At 36.4% G+C, this 17,595-nt stretch overlaps 1 protein-coding gene and 1 pseudogene across 8 annotated transcripts in view; one reads left to right on the top strand and one right to left on the bottom strand.

Moving 5' to 3' along the window:
- Gria4 (glutamate ionotropic receptor AMPA type subunit 4) overlaps nt 1–17,595 on the top strand; it is a 375,087-nt gene that overhangs the window by 23,387 nt on the left and 334,105 nt on the right. The gene's annotated exons all lie outside the window — the stretch shown is intronic.
- On the bottom strand, nt 6,913–7,531 carry LOC118588070 (annotated as a pseudogene).

The raw sequence follows: 17,595 nt of genomic DNA, 5'->3' as shown, positions 1-17,595 counted from the left end.
AATCTACAAAAATGCTGCTTAGCTTGTATTATGTTTCTCATTATTGTTTGGAGTATAATCAACCATTTGAAAATATTTCCTGTAAATCTAAATAATTTTAATAGAATTATATATGAATGTAAGCTTTGCATTTCTGAATGTTACAGGTGTGAATACACAATGAGTTCTGATGCATGTCATTTTCCTAACAATGGACCCTATCACGCCTGTCACCTGTAAATAGTTCCTCTTCACAGAAGCATTATAAAATTCTATTGTAATAGCACTATTATGCTACAAGGAATATATTCAAATTGTACTGATTTTTCTCTAGGAAACAATATGTCTAGGCTTATGTGAATGTGATGTGAATCATCTCCAGACATTTGCATTCCTCAGCACAATTATTTATAATATTTACTGGCTGCCTTTGCTATGTATCACAACATTATGTAATACGAAAGAAAACCCATAAGGGAACAGGATGGTCCAGCTGGAACAGGGATGGAGTGAGAGAGCAATGAAAGAGATACCATGGTAGAGGGAGACACCATGGAGATAGGGAGGAACCTGGTGCGAGGGAAGTTTCCAGAAATTCACAGGGATGACTCCAGATTAGACTACTAGCAGTGGTGGAGGGGTGCCTGAGTTGGCCTTCCATAGTGATCAGATTGGTGAAGGCCCTAAGAGTCACCATAGAGCCTTCATCTAGTAACTGGTGGAAACAGATGCAAAGAGCCACAGCCAAGCACCAGGCCGAGCTCCAGACATCCAGTCAATGAGAGGGAAGAGAGGTTCTATAAGCAAGGGATATCAAGATTATGATAGGGAAAGTTAGAAATATAACCAAATCAAGCTAGTGGGAACTAATGAACTTTAGACCAACAGCTGTAGAGCCTGCATGGGACTAGACTAGGCCCTCTACATAATCAAAACAGTTGTGTAACTTGATCCTTTTAAGGAGCTCCAGGCAGTGGGAATAGGATCTATCTCTAGTATATGAACTGGATTCTTAGAGCCCATTACCTATGATGGGACAACTTGCATAGTTTTGATGCAGGGGGAGGGGCTTGGACCTGCCTCAACTGAATGTGCCAGGCTTTGCTGACTCTCCATAGGAGGCCTTACCTTTTCAGAGGGAGGATGGGGGGGTGGGCTCGGGGGAAATGCTGTTTGGGGGGAAAGAGAAGAGGGATGAGATGGTGATCTGTGGTTGGTATGTAAAATGAATAAAAATTTTCTTAATAAAAAAAGAAAACCCAAATAAATGCTTCACCATCCTGACATTTGAAGTCTAGTAAGAGAAATAAGTTATGTAAATAGAAAACTAGTATGTAAACTAGAGTGTGCAAAATACCATGATGTTCTCTGCAGCTTTGTATGTTCTAAAGACTGAGAAATCATTTCAAAACCAGAGGAATACAGCACTGAGGGAAAAGCCAGCTCTGAATTCCAGTAACTCACATTTGAGAAATATGATGGCATGTGGACATTTTCTAAAAAGGTAAAAGAAAACACTATTCCATCATGAAGATTGATGAAGAGCAACGAAAGTGGCTTGAATGCCAAGAAGCCACGTTTCATGGCAATATTAGAGATTCTAAATCCTGTTGGTAAAAATTAACTACATATCTTATATTAAAATAAAATTATGAATCCAGGAAAGGGACAGATGGGGATGAGAAAATATTGGTATAAATGGGAAGAAATAAAAGAGGATAGAAGGAATACTGATCAGAACACATTATATTTGTATATGAAATCATGAAAAAAGAAAAAGAGTAAACATTAAAAGCAATGGAGAAATGAAAAATTGTGACAGCAAGCTTTTATACTGAACAATGTCTTTAAATATATATTTTTGAAATTTGGGATATATTCACTGTATATGGTTTTGTGTTATGAAAGGGCATTTTCATGCAGGTATGTAATGTACATTCAGCACACTATCATTATACTTTCTGCAATAATTAGTATTAGTATGTCTAGAATTACCTGTGGGGTTTATTTTATCTATGCCAAGTGATGTGAGACAGTGGGCCCATTTCCTCGAAGGGAGTTTTGGGCTGTGTAAGGTAGAGAACATGAACTGAGAGCCATCAATGCACTCAGCACTATTTCCTGACAAAGATGCACTGTGACAAGCTGCTTCAAACTCCTGCTGCCTCTGCTTCCTTGCCATGGTAGACTGTGCCTTGAACAATGCCAAAATAAACTTTCTTCACTAAGTTATTTAATCAAAGCAACAGTAAAATAAATTGACAACCCCATCCTTCCTTTATTCACTCTACAGCTAGTCTCCTTATGTCTCCTAAACAGCTTGGCTGCTTTTCTTCTACTTCATACACATATACATACACACACACACACACACACACACACACACACACATGCCTGCACTCACATATGTATGTATGTATGTATGTATGATTTTATGAATCTATACAAAAATAGAAGAACCAAAAGTGAGAAAAAAATGTATTTTTCTTTCTGAGACTGATTAAAAATAATCATGATTTTCTCCACTTGCATCCACTTTCCTACAAAAGACATAACTTCATTCTTCCTTATGTCTTATATTCTATTGTATGTAAATAATATTTTCACTATCCATCCTCTGTTGATACACTTCTTTATAGGTTCTATAAATCAGTTATTGAGACTAACACCAAGTTTTTCTATGATATGTCAACTTAGATTGCTTTGGGTAAAAACCCAGGCGTACAGTAGCTTACTCACATAGTAGATCACTTTGTAGTTTTTTAAGAAACTTCTGTTCTGATTTCCATTGAGGCTGAACTAATTTACATTTCCACCAACAGTGTATAAAGGTTCCCTTTTGTTCACATCCTTGCTACCATTTGTTGCTTATTTTCTCAATGACCATCATTCTGACCAGAATGAGGCAGATCCACAACGTAGTTTTAATAGTAAGGATGAACACTTTTTCAAAATTTATTGGCCATTTGTAGTTCATTTTTTTAAAAGTACCTAGACCAGTTTATTTTACTCACCAGCATTCAAAGAAATGTGATCTGCCAAAAACCTGGATTACAAGGCCTTTCTTTTACTTCTTTACAAACTACTGTTACTAATGAAAATTTACATGCCTCAACTTTTTATCCCAACCTCCCCCAACTTCACAAAAACCCCTCCACTTTTAACAGAGGGAAATTAGTGAACCAGCTTTACAAATACATAAACATTAATAACCAACGCTGTTGGAGGAAGAGACAGAGGAAAACATCTAAGAGAAAAGAGTCATCTTCCATAGAATATCTTGATTGAAGACAAGTTGTTTAATTCACCTATCAGGTCATCACTGAAAATTGAGAACATTTCCTTTCTAGGACACCTAAAGGCTTTGATGATCCTCTCTGATTCCTGGCTATTGTTTAAGTGACAGTTTTTAAATCTCAGTATTTTATTTAAAAAAAAAAAAAAAAAAAAGGAACATGGCTTAAAAAAAATAAAAGCAGCACAACAGCACAGACTCAAATTGAAGTTTGGAAAAACCAGCTTGGAGCACCCAAGCTCCCATAGCCTATACATCTTGGAATACACTTAATCCACTTTTTACCTAGTAAAGTTAGAAGGTAGTAAGAAATGAATGTATGTATGCAAAAATTCCTGTCCACATGGTGGGCATCCCACAGAAAACAAGTGATTTAAGGTTAAGCAGGAATATCTGGAAAACATACAACTTGGCACAGCAAGTGCTTAGTAATATTGACAGCTTTTAATATACATGGAAACCACAGTAGACAAACTAAGTTTACTTTACAGCTACCCAAACCGTGGGGGCCCTTTCTATTTTACGACACTTAAAATTTAAGAGCTGTCAAGCACTGTTACTGCACTTCTAAATGAACACGAAAATGAAACTCCTAGAACTCAAATATAGTACAATTAACAAACAAAACAAAACCCTCATGAGAACACACAGTTTCTTTCCTCCCTTAAGCTCAATTTGAAAGGAAATGGATCCAGCTGGGATCTCCTGCTCCCCTAAGCTCTCTTTCCCTCAAACCTTACCCTTCATTACTCCCACTGTCGTCCAGGTTGTTGATGTAGATCTCATCCATTTCTCTGTCACTGGGTGATCCCTGTGTCTTTCCTAGGGTCCCGTTTTCTAGGTAGCCCCCCTGGAGTTGTGTAGCAGTCTAGTCATCTTTGTATCCTTCTATGAGTGAGTACATACCATGTTTGTCTTTCTGAGTCTGGGTTAACACTCAGGATGATTTTTTTTTTCTAGATCCATCGATTTGCCTGCAAACCTCATGATGTCATTGTTTTTCTCTGCTGAGTGGTACTCCATTGTGTATATGTACCATATTTTCTTTATCCATTCTTCAGTTGAAGGGCATCTAGGTTGTTTCCAGATTCTGGCTATTACAAACAGTGCTGATATGAACATAGCTGAGCAAATGCCCTTGTGGTATGATTGAGCAAGGAATAACAGACCATGATGAATGAAGACCACATGAGAACAGGAATAGGCAGAGTGCTGGAGAGGTCCCCTGAAATCCACAATGATACATCCTCTGTAGACTGCTGGCAATGGTCGAGAGAAAGCCTGATCTGACCTAGTCTGGTGATCAAATGGCCAAACACCCTACCAGTTGAACTGGAACTCTCATCCAATAACTGATGGAAGTGGATGCAGAGATCCTCAGCCAGGCCCCAGGTAGAGGTCCAGGTGTCCAATTGTCAAGAAAGAGGAGGGTCTGCAAGAGCGTGAATTGTTGAATCCAAGATTGGAAAAAGCACAGGGACTAATAGCCAAATGAATGGAAGCACATGAACTATGAACCAAAGGCTGTTGAGCCCCCAGCTGGATCAGGCCCTCTGGATAAGTGAGACAATTGAATAGCTTGAACTGTTTGGGAGGCATCCAGGCTGTGGGACTGGGACCTGTCCTTAGTGCATGAGCTAGCTGTTTGGAACCTTGGGCTTACACAGGGACACCTTGCTCAGTCTGGAAGGAGGGGACTGGACCTGCCTGTACTGAAACCACCAGGTTTAAATGAATCCCCAGGAAAGTCTTGGCCCTGGAGGAGATAGGGATGGAGGGGAGGGGATGGGAGGAAGGTGGGTGTGTGTGAGGGAGGGGGAGGACAGGGGAACCCATGGCTCATGTGTAAAATTAAAACACAAATATAATAATAAAAAAAGAAAAGAAAAAAAAAGAAAGGAAATGGAGACAGGGAGTAGAGAACAAAACACCCAGGAACTGCACAGATAACTGTTAAATACACAGAACATCTTATCTTCAAAACCAATCCAATGCTAATGATTATGATTTAATGGTATAAAATACATTTAGTCATTTATAATCTTGAAATAAATGCTAAATTCAGTTTTTATCAGTTTTTATTGTGTCCTTGAAAATAAAACTATAAAAGCATTTCCAACTTGATTCAAACTAAAAAGAGCAACAAAAATGAGGCCAAATTTTAAAATTCTCACCTGGTACCCGCTGCTTTTTTAAGTTTGGGCAGGCTGAAAAAAGTTTGTTTTTAACACAGATAAAATAACTTTCATTTTTACCTCCCTTCATTTATGTGTAATCCTACTACATTTTATAAATTGTTAGAAGGGCTTTACACTCTTTCCAGATATCAGATTTTGACATTGTTTTAAATATGTGGCAAAAAAACAACAAAAATTCAAATGTGATGGAATCTATGTTATGATAAACAAGTTAATATCCTAACAAGGAACTAAGGAATCTAAAACATTTTGCGACACTATAAAGTTATTAACTATACACAGAATATGCCCCCTATAAAATGTACAAGTAGATCACTAAAATGTCTAACCTGGTAAACATTTTTTTTCTAATATAGAATATACTAAGTCCATTGGGGTAACAGCTGCCTGCCTCAAAATAATGTAATCATAGCATCCAGGGTCTGTTTTACTGCAAAGTTAAATGCTTGTTATTTTGGGGATTATCTATTTGTTTGACTGAGCCAGAAGTTAACAATTTAGTATTAGTCTAGTATATTAATCACTGCACAATAAATCTGCTTATCATAGGTTTTCTTCATTATTTGTAGTCATTGGATACAAATACTAAATAATTTTAAATGGCAGACAAGCATACAATTACTTATCTTTGATAGTGTATTGTTTTGTAATTACATTTGTATATGAATGCTATGAAATATCCCAATACACCTCAAGATATGGCCATACTATTATGACTCACTAGATTGTGCTCAGTAGGTACTTACTAAGCAAGTAACTATTCTCCAATTATCCAGTATAATGTTTTGCCCAGTAAGGGTTCATTCAATGAATGTCTGTTGAACACACTGTCTAGGCAAGAGGTGAGAAAGAGATGGGCCCTCATGGTTGGATATCAAGTATAAGTGGAATTAACCTGGGAAGGAGTGGTTAGATGTAAACTGCACATGGTATACAAGTAAATAAACTCAGATGCCAACAAAACAAACAGTTAAGCAGAAAATACTGGCACTGGAATAAACAAAGGCAAGACCTGCCAACATTGGAGTAAATGGAACTGACTTTTAAGAGATAATCAAGAAAAACTTTATATTGGACCATACCTTTACCATCCAATTTAGTTTGAGACCAAGAGAGGCACTGTTAGAGACTATGGCTGTCTTCCTTGATATTCAGATATCCTAGTTTCCAATAACTTATCATGGATCTGCCATCCATGAGTCAATATACCTGTTCATATTTAGGGATTAGTTTCCACAAGTACAAAGTTGAATTTCCTTTTATTTGCCCTAAAATGCTTACTTTCAAACTTGAAGGGACCTCAATTATTCCATGTAGTTTTTGATAATTCTTTTATCTTTTCAGACCAGAGTCAAAATATTCATACAGTATTCATACTGCAGCACCTTCCACCCACCCTTTGGTCGCTTGAACTGCCCTTCTTTGGTTCCTTTTTTGCTTTCAGATCTTTCTTGAAGTATAGTAAGCAGAACTGTACCGGGTATTCCAGCTGCAGTTTAGTCTATCATTGTCGGAATGGCTTTGGCTACACTGTGGTCTTCCAGTCGATCTACTGTTTCTAGGACTGTAAGATTTCCTATAGTTGTAATCAAAAGAGCGACTCCTTGATCTCCTCCTTTCATAACTTCAGCTTCGAGAACGTCTATATTGATCATAATCATTATATTGTGAAGAGCTGTATACATTCCTCCCTTCCTTGGCTTTCATTTGATTTGGTGTCTTCCAATCCCCTTGTGTGAACTGTACTTTAATTTGTCGCCAACAAATCCATTTTCTGTTCAAATTATGTAAAGCATCTTCAGCATCACAAACATCCTCAAACTGAACATATGCAAATCCTCTTGGCCGTCGAGTATAGAAATCAAGTGGAACATAAACATCTGCTATTGGACCATAACGACCAAATTCCCGTCATGAATCTTCCGACCTGGTGTTGTCAGCCACTTTCTTGACAAAGAGAGACATGGGTGGGTGGGCGCAGGTAGCGGGACTCGACGGCGGCGAGAGTCTGGGCCAGCGTTACTAACGGGTTCAGCAAACCCTCCGCCTTGCAGTTCATTTTTTGAGAGCGGTTTGTTTATTTGATTGGACCATTTATTGATTGAGTAGTTTGATTTAATGATATTTAATTTTTTAATTTCTTGTATGTTCAAGATATTAATTATCTATCAGATGGTATAGCTGGCGAACACTTTTCCCCTGTCTCTTCACTTGAATATATATTTCCTCTACTCTGCAGAAGCTTTTGAATTTGAGGAGACCTCATTGCCAATGGTTGGCATTACTTACTTATTGAGCAAATAATGTCCTATTCAGAATGTTTTTGCCACTGCTAATGTCTTGAAATGTTTTATCTACTTCGTCCTAAATGTTTTCAGGATTTTAGATGTCTTAAATGTTTTCAGGATTTCAGATCTCACAGTGATGTCTGTGATCCAATTGGAGTTCATCTTTATACAGTATGAGAGGTAGCGATCAAGTGACATTCTTTTTGTTGGTTTGGTTTGGTTTGGTTTTTTTTTTTTGTTGTTGTTGTTTTTTTTTGGTTTTTGTTTGTTTGTTTGTTTGTTTGTTTTTGTTTTTTATGGTTTTTCAAGACAGGGTTTCTCTGTGTAGCTTTGCGCCTTTCCTGGAACTCGTTTTGGAGACCAGGCTGGCCTCGAACTCCAGAGATCCTCCTGGCTCTGCCTCCGAGTGCTAGGATTAAAGGCGTGTGCCACCACCGCCCGGCTAAGTGACATTCTTATATGTCACTTGTTTAAAAAAGAAAAAGGAGAATGTAGATATGAGGTAGATCACTGAATCTACTCTGAGAAAAAAAGATAAAGAAATAATAGGATAAATGGGTAGATCATTGAATCTACTCTAAAAACAGAAAGAAGACAAAAGGTAGATTATTGAATCTTTATTAAAAGAAAAGAGAAACAATATGGATATGATAAGATAAAAAGGAAGATTATAGAATCTATTTGTAAGCAAGGAACTACTTGTTTTAAATAATAAATAATGAACATTTTTTTTTTTTTGCCTGAGTTTATCAAATGTTACTGGACTGGACATTGTTATATATTAATGGAGTTTTTCCTCTGAATCTATCAAATGTTAATGGACTGGACATTGTTAATGTCTTGACTGTATATATTGTATATACTTATTGGATAGTTTTTCTTGTATTAGTTATAACCTTTTTTAAAATTTTAGACAAAAACAGGGGAAATGTGGTGATATTGTGTTCCCCACAATATTGTGCACCCTAATAAACTTATCTGGGGTGAGAGAGCAGGACAGCCACAATATTAAACATGAGAATAGGCAGTGGTAGCATATGCCTTTAATCCTAGCATTCCAGAGACAAAAGTACCTAAGGATCTCTGAGTTCAAGGCCATATTAGAAACAGCCAGAAATCCAGCCTTTAATCCCAGGGAGTGACAGCAGAAAGTAGAAAGATATATAAGGTGTGAAGACCAGAAACTAGCAGCATTTAGTTAGGTAAACATTTGGTTGGTTTAGCATTCAGGCTTTGGATCAGCACAGTTCAGCTGAGATTCATGTGGAGGAGGACTCAGAAGCTTCCAGCCTGAGGAAACAGGATCACCTGAGGAACTAGCAAGGTGAGATAGCTGTGGCTTGTTCTGCTTCTCTGATCTTCCAGCAGTCACCCCAATAACTGGCCTCAGGTTTGATTTTATTAATAAGAACCTTTAAGATTCCTGCTACATCTGGCAATATCCAGTTTTTCTAACACTGTTTGATAAAGATGTTGTCTTTCTCCCAACGAATAGTTTTAGGATCATTATGAAAAAATTGATGTCTTTGTTGTACAAACAGACTAGTGTCATTGCATCACCTGATAGGCAATATTGATGACCTAGTCTTCCTAACACCAATGAAGTTATCATCTTAAGAAGCAAGTGACTAGAACTGTTTGTATGAAAGAAAACTGTTGCAAAGAAAATCCTGAAATCATGTATTGGAACAATAATGGGAGCCATGCATGCTGACTAATGGTCAACCATGGAAGCAAACAAACCATATTTTTATTAACACTGAGAGATAGGGTACAGGCTTGAGGATCTTGTGTTACCATAAAGGCTCTTCAGACCTGGGGAGTCAACCCAAGATGCAGAGTGTACACTACCCTGCATTCAATAAAGACATGTTGCTCTCAATCAGAAAAAAAAAATTATTCCATAAATAAAACATATCAATCATTTTCAAACATGATCATGAAGAAGTAGTGTTTCCCAATACAAGTTTGCCATTGGGAATCTTCACAACAGAGTGTGTTTTCTGCATCATCCTGCTTATTATTTTTCCCTCTTTATAGTAACATTTTAATATTCAGCCTATATTTTTCTTAAAGATCAGCTTTTTGTCAGATCATCTTTTTCACAGATTCTTCAGGGATCCTTGTTTTTCAAAGTTTTCTTGATTGTGCATCTGGTCACCACTGCCATTCACTTTTCTGTGCTCTGAAAGACTTGGTTTGTATCTACTTCTACCATTTTATAAACATAAAGATTTATGTTTAGCTTTTATTTGTGTGCATGCCTGAGAGTCTCTGTGTGTGTATTCAAACATGCCTGTGGGTGTCCCTGGAGGCCACAAGAAAAGTACCATCCCCCAAACTGGAGGTACTGTCTTTTGTGAGGTGTTCAATGTCAGGGCTGAAAATAGAACTCCAGTCTCGGGCAGAGTAACCAGCAATTGCAACCACTGCACCATCTCCTCAGCCTCTCTACTTTCAAGCTTTTGCAGTTCATTGTGTCTTCCTCTTACTTTTTCCAAAAATGATTTTATTTGATGTTTCCCAAAAGTCTTTTCACTATTTTCAGCTTTGAAATCAGTGCATACACACAGTCAGCAAATGCTGAGTTTAATGTCAATATTTCAGTAGAAATTCTTCATTTTTATCTTCAAAACAATATACCAACCAAGAAAATGGGGGAAAAAGTGACACAGAAAGTGTATTTTGTTCTCTTCTAACTTTCAAAGAAAATGCTTATTTCATAAGAATAGTCCATGAAGAAAAGAAGATATTTATGTTATGCCAATTGGTATGGTACATCTTGAAATTCTGGATGGAGCATTTCTATATTTATTGTGTCTACCAGTTTGAATTTAGGAAAAATAAAAAAGAAGTTTTAGCGAATGGACAGTGCCCAGTAATGTAAATGTATTTAAAGTATACTGAATTATTGGAATTAGTTCAATAAATGAAATGCATTCATGTTACTATTTGAATAAATAGTAGGTATCTCGGGATATTTGCTTGATAAAAATCTCAGTGTCACAGTTTTAGATCTCATTTATTACCAGAGTCAATTGTTTCTTATGCTTTGTAATATTTCTAAGAATAAAATAAATAATATTGAAGTTAAAATCTGAAAGACTTTCATCTTAAAAATTTAAATGGAGCACTTTTCTTGGAATTGTGCACTGCAATATTTACCTTAAAGTTTTAGTTTCCATGATTCCATCTGATGATATGCATACTTTTAGCTCACATTGTGCCTGCCTTTGAGACTCTTTTCACCCTGTTGGGTTGCTGTGTCCAATCAGGTATGATAGTTTTTGCTTCATCTTAATATGTTTCGTTTTGTCATGTTTGGTTGTTATCTCTTTGAAGCCTGTTGTCTTCTAATGAAAGACAGAAAGGGAGTGGATCTGAATGGAAGAGGGTAGAGAGGAGTAGAGGGAAGAGAACCTATAATCAAAAAGTATTATATGAGATAAGAATCTATACTTAATAAAATAAAAATAGCTCAATAAATTTCTGCTGAGCATAACATCACACATCTATAATTGCAGGATGAGCTGAGATAGGATTTCAAACTCAAGGTCAGTCTGAGATATTAAGGAATTCCCTCTCCAAAGACCCAGAGGATGTGTGTTGCTCAGTGATAGAAACTTGCCTAGTCTTCACAGTCCTGAGTTCTAGCTCCAACATAGGTGATAATATAAACAAACAAATAAATACATAAGGCTTATATGGACATAGCCAGGATGTTAATCCTTGTCATCTTTGTGGGAATCCAGGATCTTCCAATGGCTCCCCAAATCCTCTCTAATATAAGCACAGAGGACAGTGTTAGAGTTCACATGCAGTGTGCTTTGCTCTCTTTTGTGAATTACTCTTGAATTTCAAACAAAACATGAAAATGAAAATAAAACTACGTTTCATTATTTTTAGGTTGTCTCTGGGGAATATATAGAGTCATTATTGACAATTACAGATTTTACAACTTTTTGACATTTCATGAAGATTTTAAAAATCATGACATACTGCAGTTAAATGCTTAAAAGAACATAGTTAGCTGATGGCTTTCATTATGGTCATATAGCATTTATATAAGTGATCAATAATATAAAGGATACAAAATAAAAGATGGTCCTTTTTAATGTAATATGAATTTATGTCTTACTGAAGGACTACTATAAATGTTCCTTTAACATATTTAAAAAGAAAGTTGAGAGCTGTACATTATTTTTTATTTATGAAATTGGGTATGTGTCTCATAAAGATCTCAAACTCTTTAAAAAGCAAAAAGAACAACAAAAAGTCATTTTTAACTTTCTTAATGTTCTTAGGATTTCTTTGCAATGTATTTCTATCTGCTGCTTTATCTTTCAATTTTAATCAGAAAATTATTTTAATAATGATAGGCAACTGAAAAATATAGTTATAAAAGCATTATTAAAATAATCTTCTTACTTGATTGGAGGGGTTGTAGCTAAGTAGAAGAGAGATTTTCCAGAATGTGTGAAACCTTAACTTCAATGCCAACTTTGGAAAATCATCATTATTATTACCATCCTATTCACCACCATCATCATCATGATCACTATCTGCTGAGTAACAAAACTGTTCTTGAATGGATGGGACATATGTGTGTACTTGCCCCACATAGGGAGCTTACAACAGACCAAAATACAAATACCACCAAAGTCTAACTTGGTGAACCATGAGTTTTCTTGGGGTGTCTTACAGGAGTATGGGTAAGCTGCTATTTGCAGGGGAATACATAACTCAAAGACAGCTGCATAACCTAGGACCATACACAAAAGCTGAGAAGCATGGAGCACACTTCACAGCCTGCAGCAACTCACCAGGTTATAGAATGTACTTTTTAAGTGACTCTGGTCTAAACCTCTTCCAGGCTGCTCAGCAGGTTTCCACTTCTTCCAGGCAACTGCTCTGGTCTTAGAGTTGTCTTTAAAGCTTGGCTTGGCTGAGATTCTTCCTAACAATTCAGCTTTCCTTCATCTGCAAAGGACTCTCAGCTTTTATTGCTGAGTGAATCTGGTTAATTTTAGGGACTTCTTGAAGTTATTTTGAATAGTTTACCATCTGGTTTATGGAGCTTCCCTGCTCCATAGAATGTTTCAATCTCAGAGGAAACTGTTAACACCAATATCACCATTATCATTACCATAGTCATTACCATCACCATCATCTCACCATCATTGTCATCACCATCCTCATTATCCCATCATCAATATTAAAACTGTACACACTAGTTTTAATAGGATAACAACTTACTTATAGTACACATTTCTCTCTTTTTAAACGATACATTTTTATAAGCATTTTCTAATTAAATATTTTTAGAAACACTTTCTAAGTGAGCAAGCAACAATTACTTTATGGATCTTAAGAATCATTTTGAATATTTTAGTTTTTCCACTGTTTAATTATAAGCAATAATTGATAACATTGATACTTATTTCTATTGAATACTTTTTCACATTGAGAATTACTGAATTAAAGAGATGAAACAATATGCAATTTTTAATGACAATTAACATATTACTGTGAAATTGCTTCCCAAATGGACATGCCCATGAAATGTGTGATGATGCCTTTTTCACTGCTATTAATAATTATTAATACTCAATAGATAATAGATGACTGTTTTACATAACTATTTTACTCCATTTGTAATGTTTTTCTTAATCCAATTTCCTGCTGGAACAGTAGCATACACCAATAAACACAGCATTCCAGACACTAAGGCTGGAAGATCAGGGTTGAGGCCAACCTAGGCTACATTGTGAAATTTTTGTTATGAAACAAAACAAAACAATCTATTTTTCTTTTGCTTATTTAATTTTACTTTTCCATTCTTTTCATGTGTCAAACAAATTGGATTAATATTTCAAGGTACCTCAAATAAGGATTAGAATGCAGCCCAGCCAGTTGAGTTCTTGCTGAGCAAGGATGAGGTCCTGAGTTCTAGCTCCTGAGTCCATTTGCAGAATCCAACATAGTGGATGCTTGTATCTCAGTGCTCAGAAGGAGAACTCATTGGCCAGCCAACCCAGCTAAACTGGGCAACTCTACTCATATGAGACTCCCTGCTTAAAAAATATTTTTAGATGGACAGCACACACTTGAGAAATGACACCTATGGTTATCTATTGCATATACACATATGTGCACATGCAAACACACACACACACACACACACACACACACACACACACACACACACACAGCCATTTATTTTTTAATAGTCTTACTTCAGTTATATTTTATGGTCAATAATTATGCTTAATATCATAGAACATTGCTTTGTAGCTTTCAGTGAGTAAATATGTTTGTGATCATGTTTACTTATCCACTATCTGCCCTGATTATAGCAGATAAAGTAAAATAAAATATAATTTTATTAATCTAGAAATTTATTAGCATTTAATGAGTAACTAATTAAAATACTATTACCCTTCTATGTATAATAAAATTCAGAAATGAGTTACCTTTGAATGTTACCTTTGAATCTGAGAAACTAACCTTCCCAACAGTGTAGCTTAAAGTACTGTACTGTACTCACTTTTTGCTCTCTAGCCATCATAAGCCTTTTATATCAGTTACTTTCTTGTTGTAATCAAACATGTGACAAAAGCTACTTAAAGAAAGATTCATTCTGGCCTACCATGCTAGCATTGTTTCAGGAGCTGGCATGTGGTCACATGGGGTGCACAGTCAGGAAGCAGAATGGAGGTAGTCATCTGCCTTCTTTATTTAGTCTTGGTTCTCAGTATATGAGATGGTACTTCCCACACACAGGGTAGGTCTTCCCTCCTCATTAAATACCACTGGAATGTCCTGACAGACACTGAGAGGTTTATCCCTGAGGTGATTGATTATAACTTCTGTCAGGTTGGCATTGAAGATCAATCTTCCCATCAATAGTGTCTCCTTTGCTATCGCTTCCCAGCTCTTTCTGTCCAGCAGGAACTAGAGCAGACTGTTTTAGTTGGGGATAAGCTTTATGCTTGCTGGACTTCTTAAGCTAAGATGATACTGGAATAGACAAAATAGAACCCATCACCTAGAAAGTGCATCAATCCAAACAGAGGTAGCAAGTAAGGCATTTGTAATCTGTGATAGGGGTTAAGTATTCAAAGAATTCTTTAGCATAATACAAGTCATAAACATTTTATGGAACATATGACATCATTCTATATTCTACCATCTGGACACATAAATTCAGGGCCTGATGGTGATGTCAGTTTTAATTCCCTCTGTATAAAATCTGCCACCTCTTCATTCCTCACTCTTCTATAGTCAAAAGAATATTATTTAGACTACAGTGTACCACCAGGATAGAAAGGACTGTTTCTTTCAATGTTCAAATAAGTCCAGTTTCTTTTGCTAAGAATTCTATCACAGAGTACTACTGATTGTCTTCAACAACAGATACTTTCTACAATTCTGTAAGTTAAAATTTGGGTCAGTTGTCAACAGTTGCTTATAATGAGCCTGTCTTTGGTGTATAAATGGCCACCTCCTCCATCTTTACAGAGACATCTATGTCTAGATATTTTTTTATAAAGACACCTGTCTTGTTTTTTGTCCTTTTAATTTAATGACTTAATTTTAAATTAATCACCTCACCATTATTGGGATTATGTTTCTGACTACAGTCATAATTTGAGTTATCTAGAGTGAGGAGGACATAAATATGTGAATCATATGGAACATAACTCTCCCCATAATAGGCCCTCTTAATTCTTTAGTGTTCTTTTGCAGGAATTCACATTTTAGAAATGTAAGCTGTCCAGCAGACAAGCCGAGAAACACTGTGGCATCCAAAAAGTCTGAAGGATACTCATTATCATAAAATAAGTTGGTATACATCGGGACTCATAAGTGTTAGGATGAGCCATTGTTCATGTTTAAGGTATGGCCCAATCCTGAGTGAGGTCTGCATCTTGCCACTCATATAAATCTATTTTATAATCAGACTAAGATATTAGTATTCTTTCTCTCTCTCTCTCTCTCTCTCTCTCTCTCTCTCTCTCTCTCTCTCTCTCTCTCTCTCTCTCTTTGAGATAGGGTTTCTCTGTGTAGCTTTGGAGCCTGTCCTGGAACTCACTCTGTAGCCTGGGCTGGCCTCACAGTCACAGAGATCTGCCTGCCTCTACCTCCCCAGTGCTAGGATTAAAGGTGTGCGCCACCTTTAGTATTCTCAATTTTTATACAAAGAGACTAGTGGTATCAGAACATCTTTCTACATACCATCTTAGCAAGTTTTAGAAAAGATGGATCTACTAGACTGAAAGCACTTGTCCAAAATTGTAACTTTTGTATTTTTATTGAGTTTATGTTAAAATGAGCCTACATTATGTTTGGTAAGTACCTGTATAGAAGGAACTTGTACTTTGTTTGTTTGTTGACACAGGGTTTCACTTTGTAGCTATGACTTGCCTGCTGCTCACAGCATAGTCCTGAATGGGCTCAAGTTCACAGCAGTCCTCTTGCCTTAACCTCTTATGGTTTAGGACTATAGGTATTAACTATCTTGCCTGGCAAATTTTTATAATATTTCAAAAACCTGATAGATACTGAGAAAGACATAATCTAGCAAGGCTGGTTGAAAACAGATTTTTTTTTTAAAATTATTCCTATAAGCCATGAAGGAAGAAGGATGCACACAAAATAATATCCTGACTCTGACATATTTTCACCAATACTGCAGTGTCAATATATACCAAGGGGAAAAATGTTACCTAAGAATGCTGTTATACAAAACTGTAGTTCTTTAGACATAGAAACCATATCAAACATGCAAAATCTTCAGTGTATAAGCTCTATGGTCCTAGCTTCGTTTCTATTGTGGTGATAAGGTAGCTAAACAAAAGACAACCGAAGAGAAAATCTTAGCTCTCAGTTCTAGACTCTAGGCTATCATAGTGAGGAAGTCAAGGCAGCAGGAACATCAAACAGGTGGCCACACCCAGTCAGAAGCAGAGATGAATGAATGCATGTGTGGTGCTTATTTGCTCATTTTCAGTTCCATTTCTCCACTTTGAGAACTGGGAAACAGTGCAGGTAATGGTGCTGCCCATAGTGGGCTGTGTCCTCCCACATCAATCAACTCGGCCAAGAAAATCTCACATTGACATGTGCCCAACTGAGTGTACATCTTTCATTAAGACTCTCTTCCCAGATTTTTCCAAGTTGTGTTAAACTAAAAATGTCTACTATAACACCTACCACACTGTTTCTAAAAAACAGTATTTTTAAAATAAATTTCAGCAAATGCAAAGTTTGGTCAATTATTTCAGTTACTAGCAGGAAACTTGCAATATCAAATATCTAGAGGTAAATATGATTTTTTTTTGTATTTTTGTTGCTGTTGTTTTTCAAGACAAGGTTTCTCTGTGTAGCTTTGGAGCCTGTCCTGGAACTCACTCTGTAGCCCAGGCTGGCCTCCATAGAATGCCCAGAGATCCACCTGCCTCTGCCTCCCCAGTGATGGGATTAAAGGCATGTGCCACCAGCGCCTAGCTATTTTTTGTAGTTTGTCACAAAACTCTAATGAAAATAACTGCAAATTGGACCCAGACTTCAATTTTAATCTTTTATTTATTAACATATATATATATATATATATATATATATATATATGTATGTATATATGCACAGTTCAATGTGATATTTGAATACCTGAATACACCATACATTGATTATATCTCACTTCTTTTTATTCAAACCTTGCTCCCTGTAACTGTCTTATATGCTATTAGTGAGAACTCCACAGTCTAAGTTACATTTTGTGGTTTCAACGTGTGAAAGGAAGCATGTGATGTTGTACTTGTTCTTTAGTTCCTGG

This window comes from Onychomys torridus, chromosome 7 (genome assembly GCF_903995425.1).
Source record: "Onychomys torridus chromosome 7, mOncTor1.1, whole genome shotgun sequence".
In the NCBI taxonomy this organism is placed as follows: domain Eukaryota; kingdom Metazoa; phylum Chordata; class Mammalia; order Rodentia; family Cricetidae; genus Onychomys; species Onychomys torridus.
This window is presented reverse-complemented; position numbering and strand designations above follow the sequence as displayed.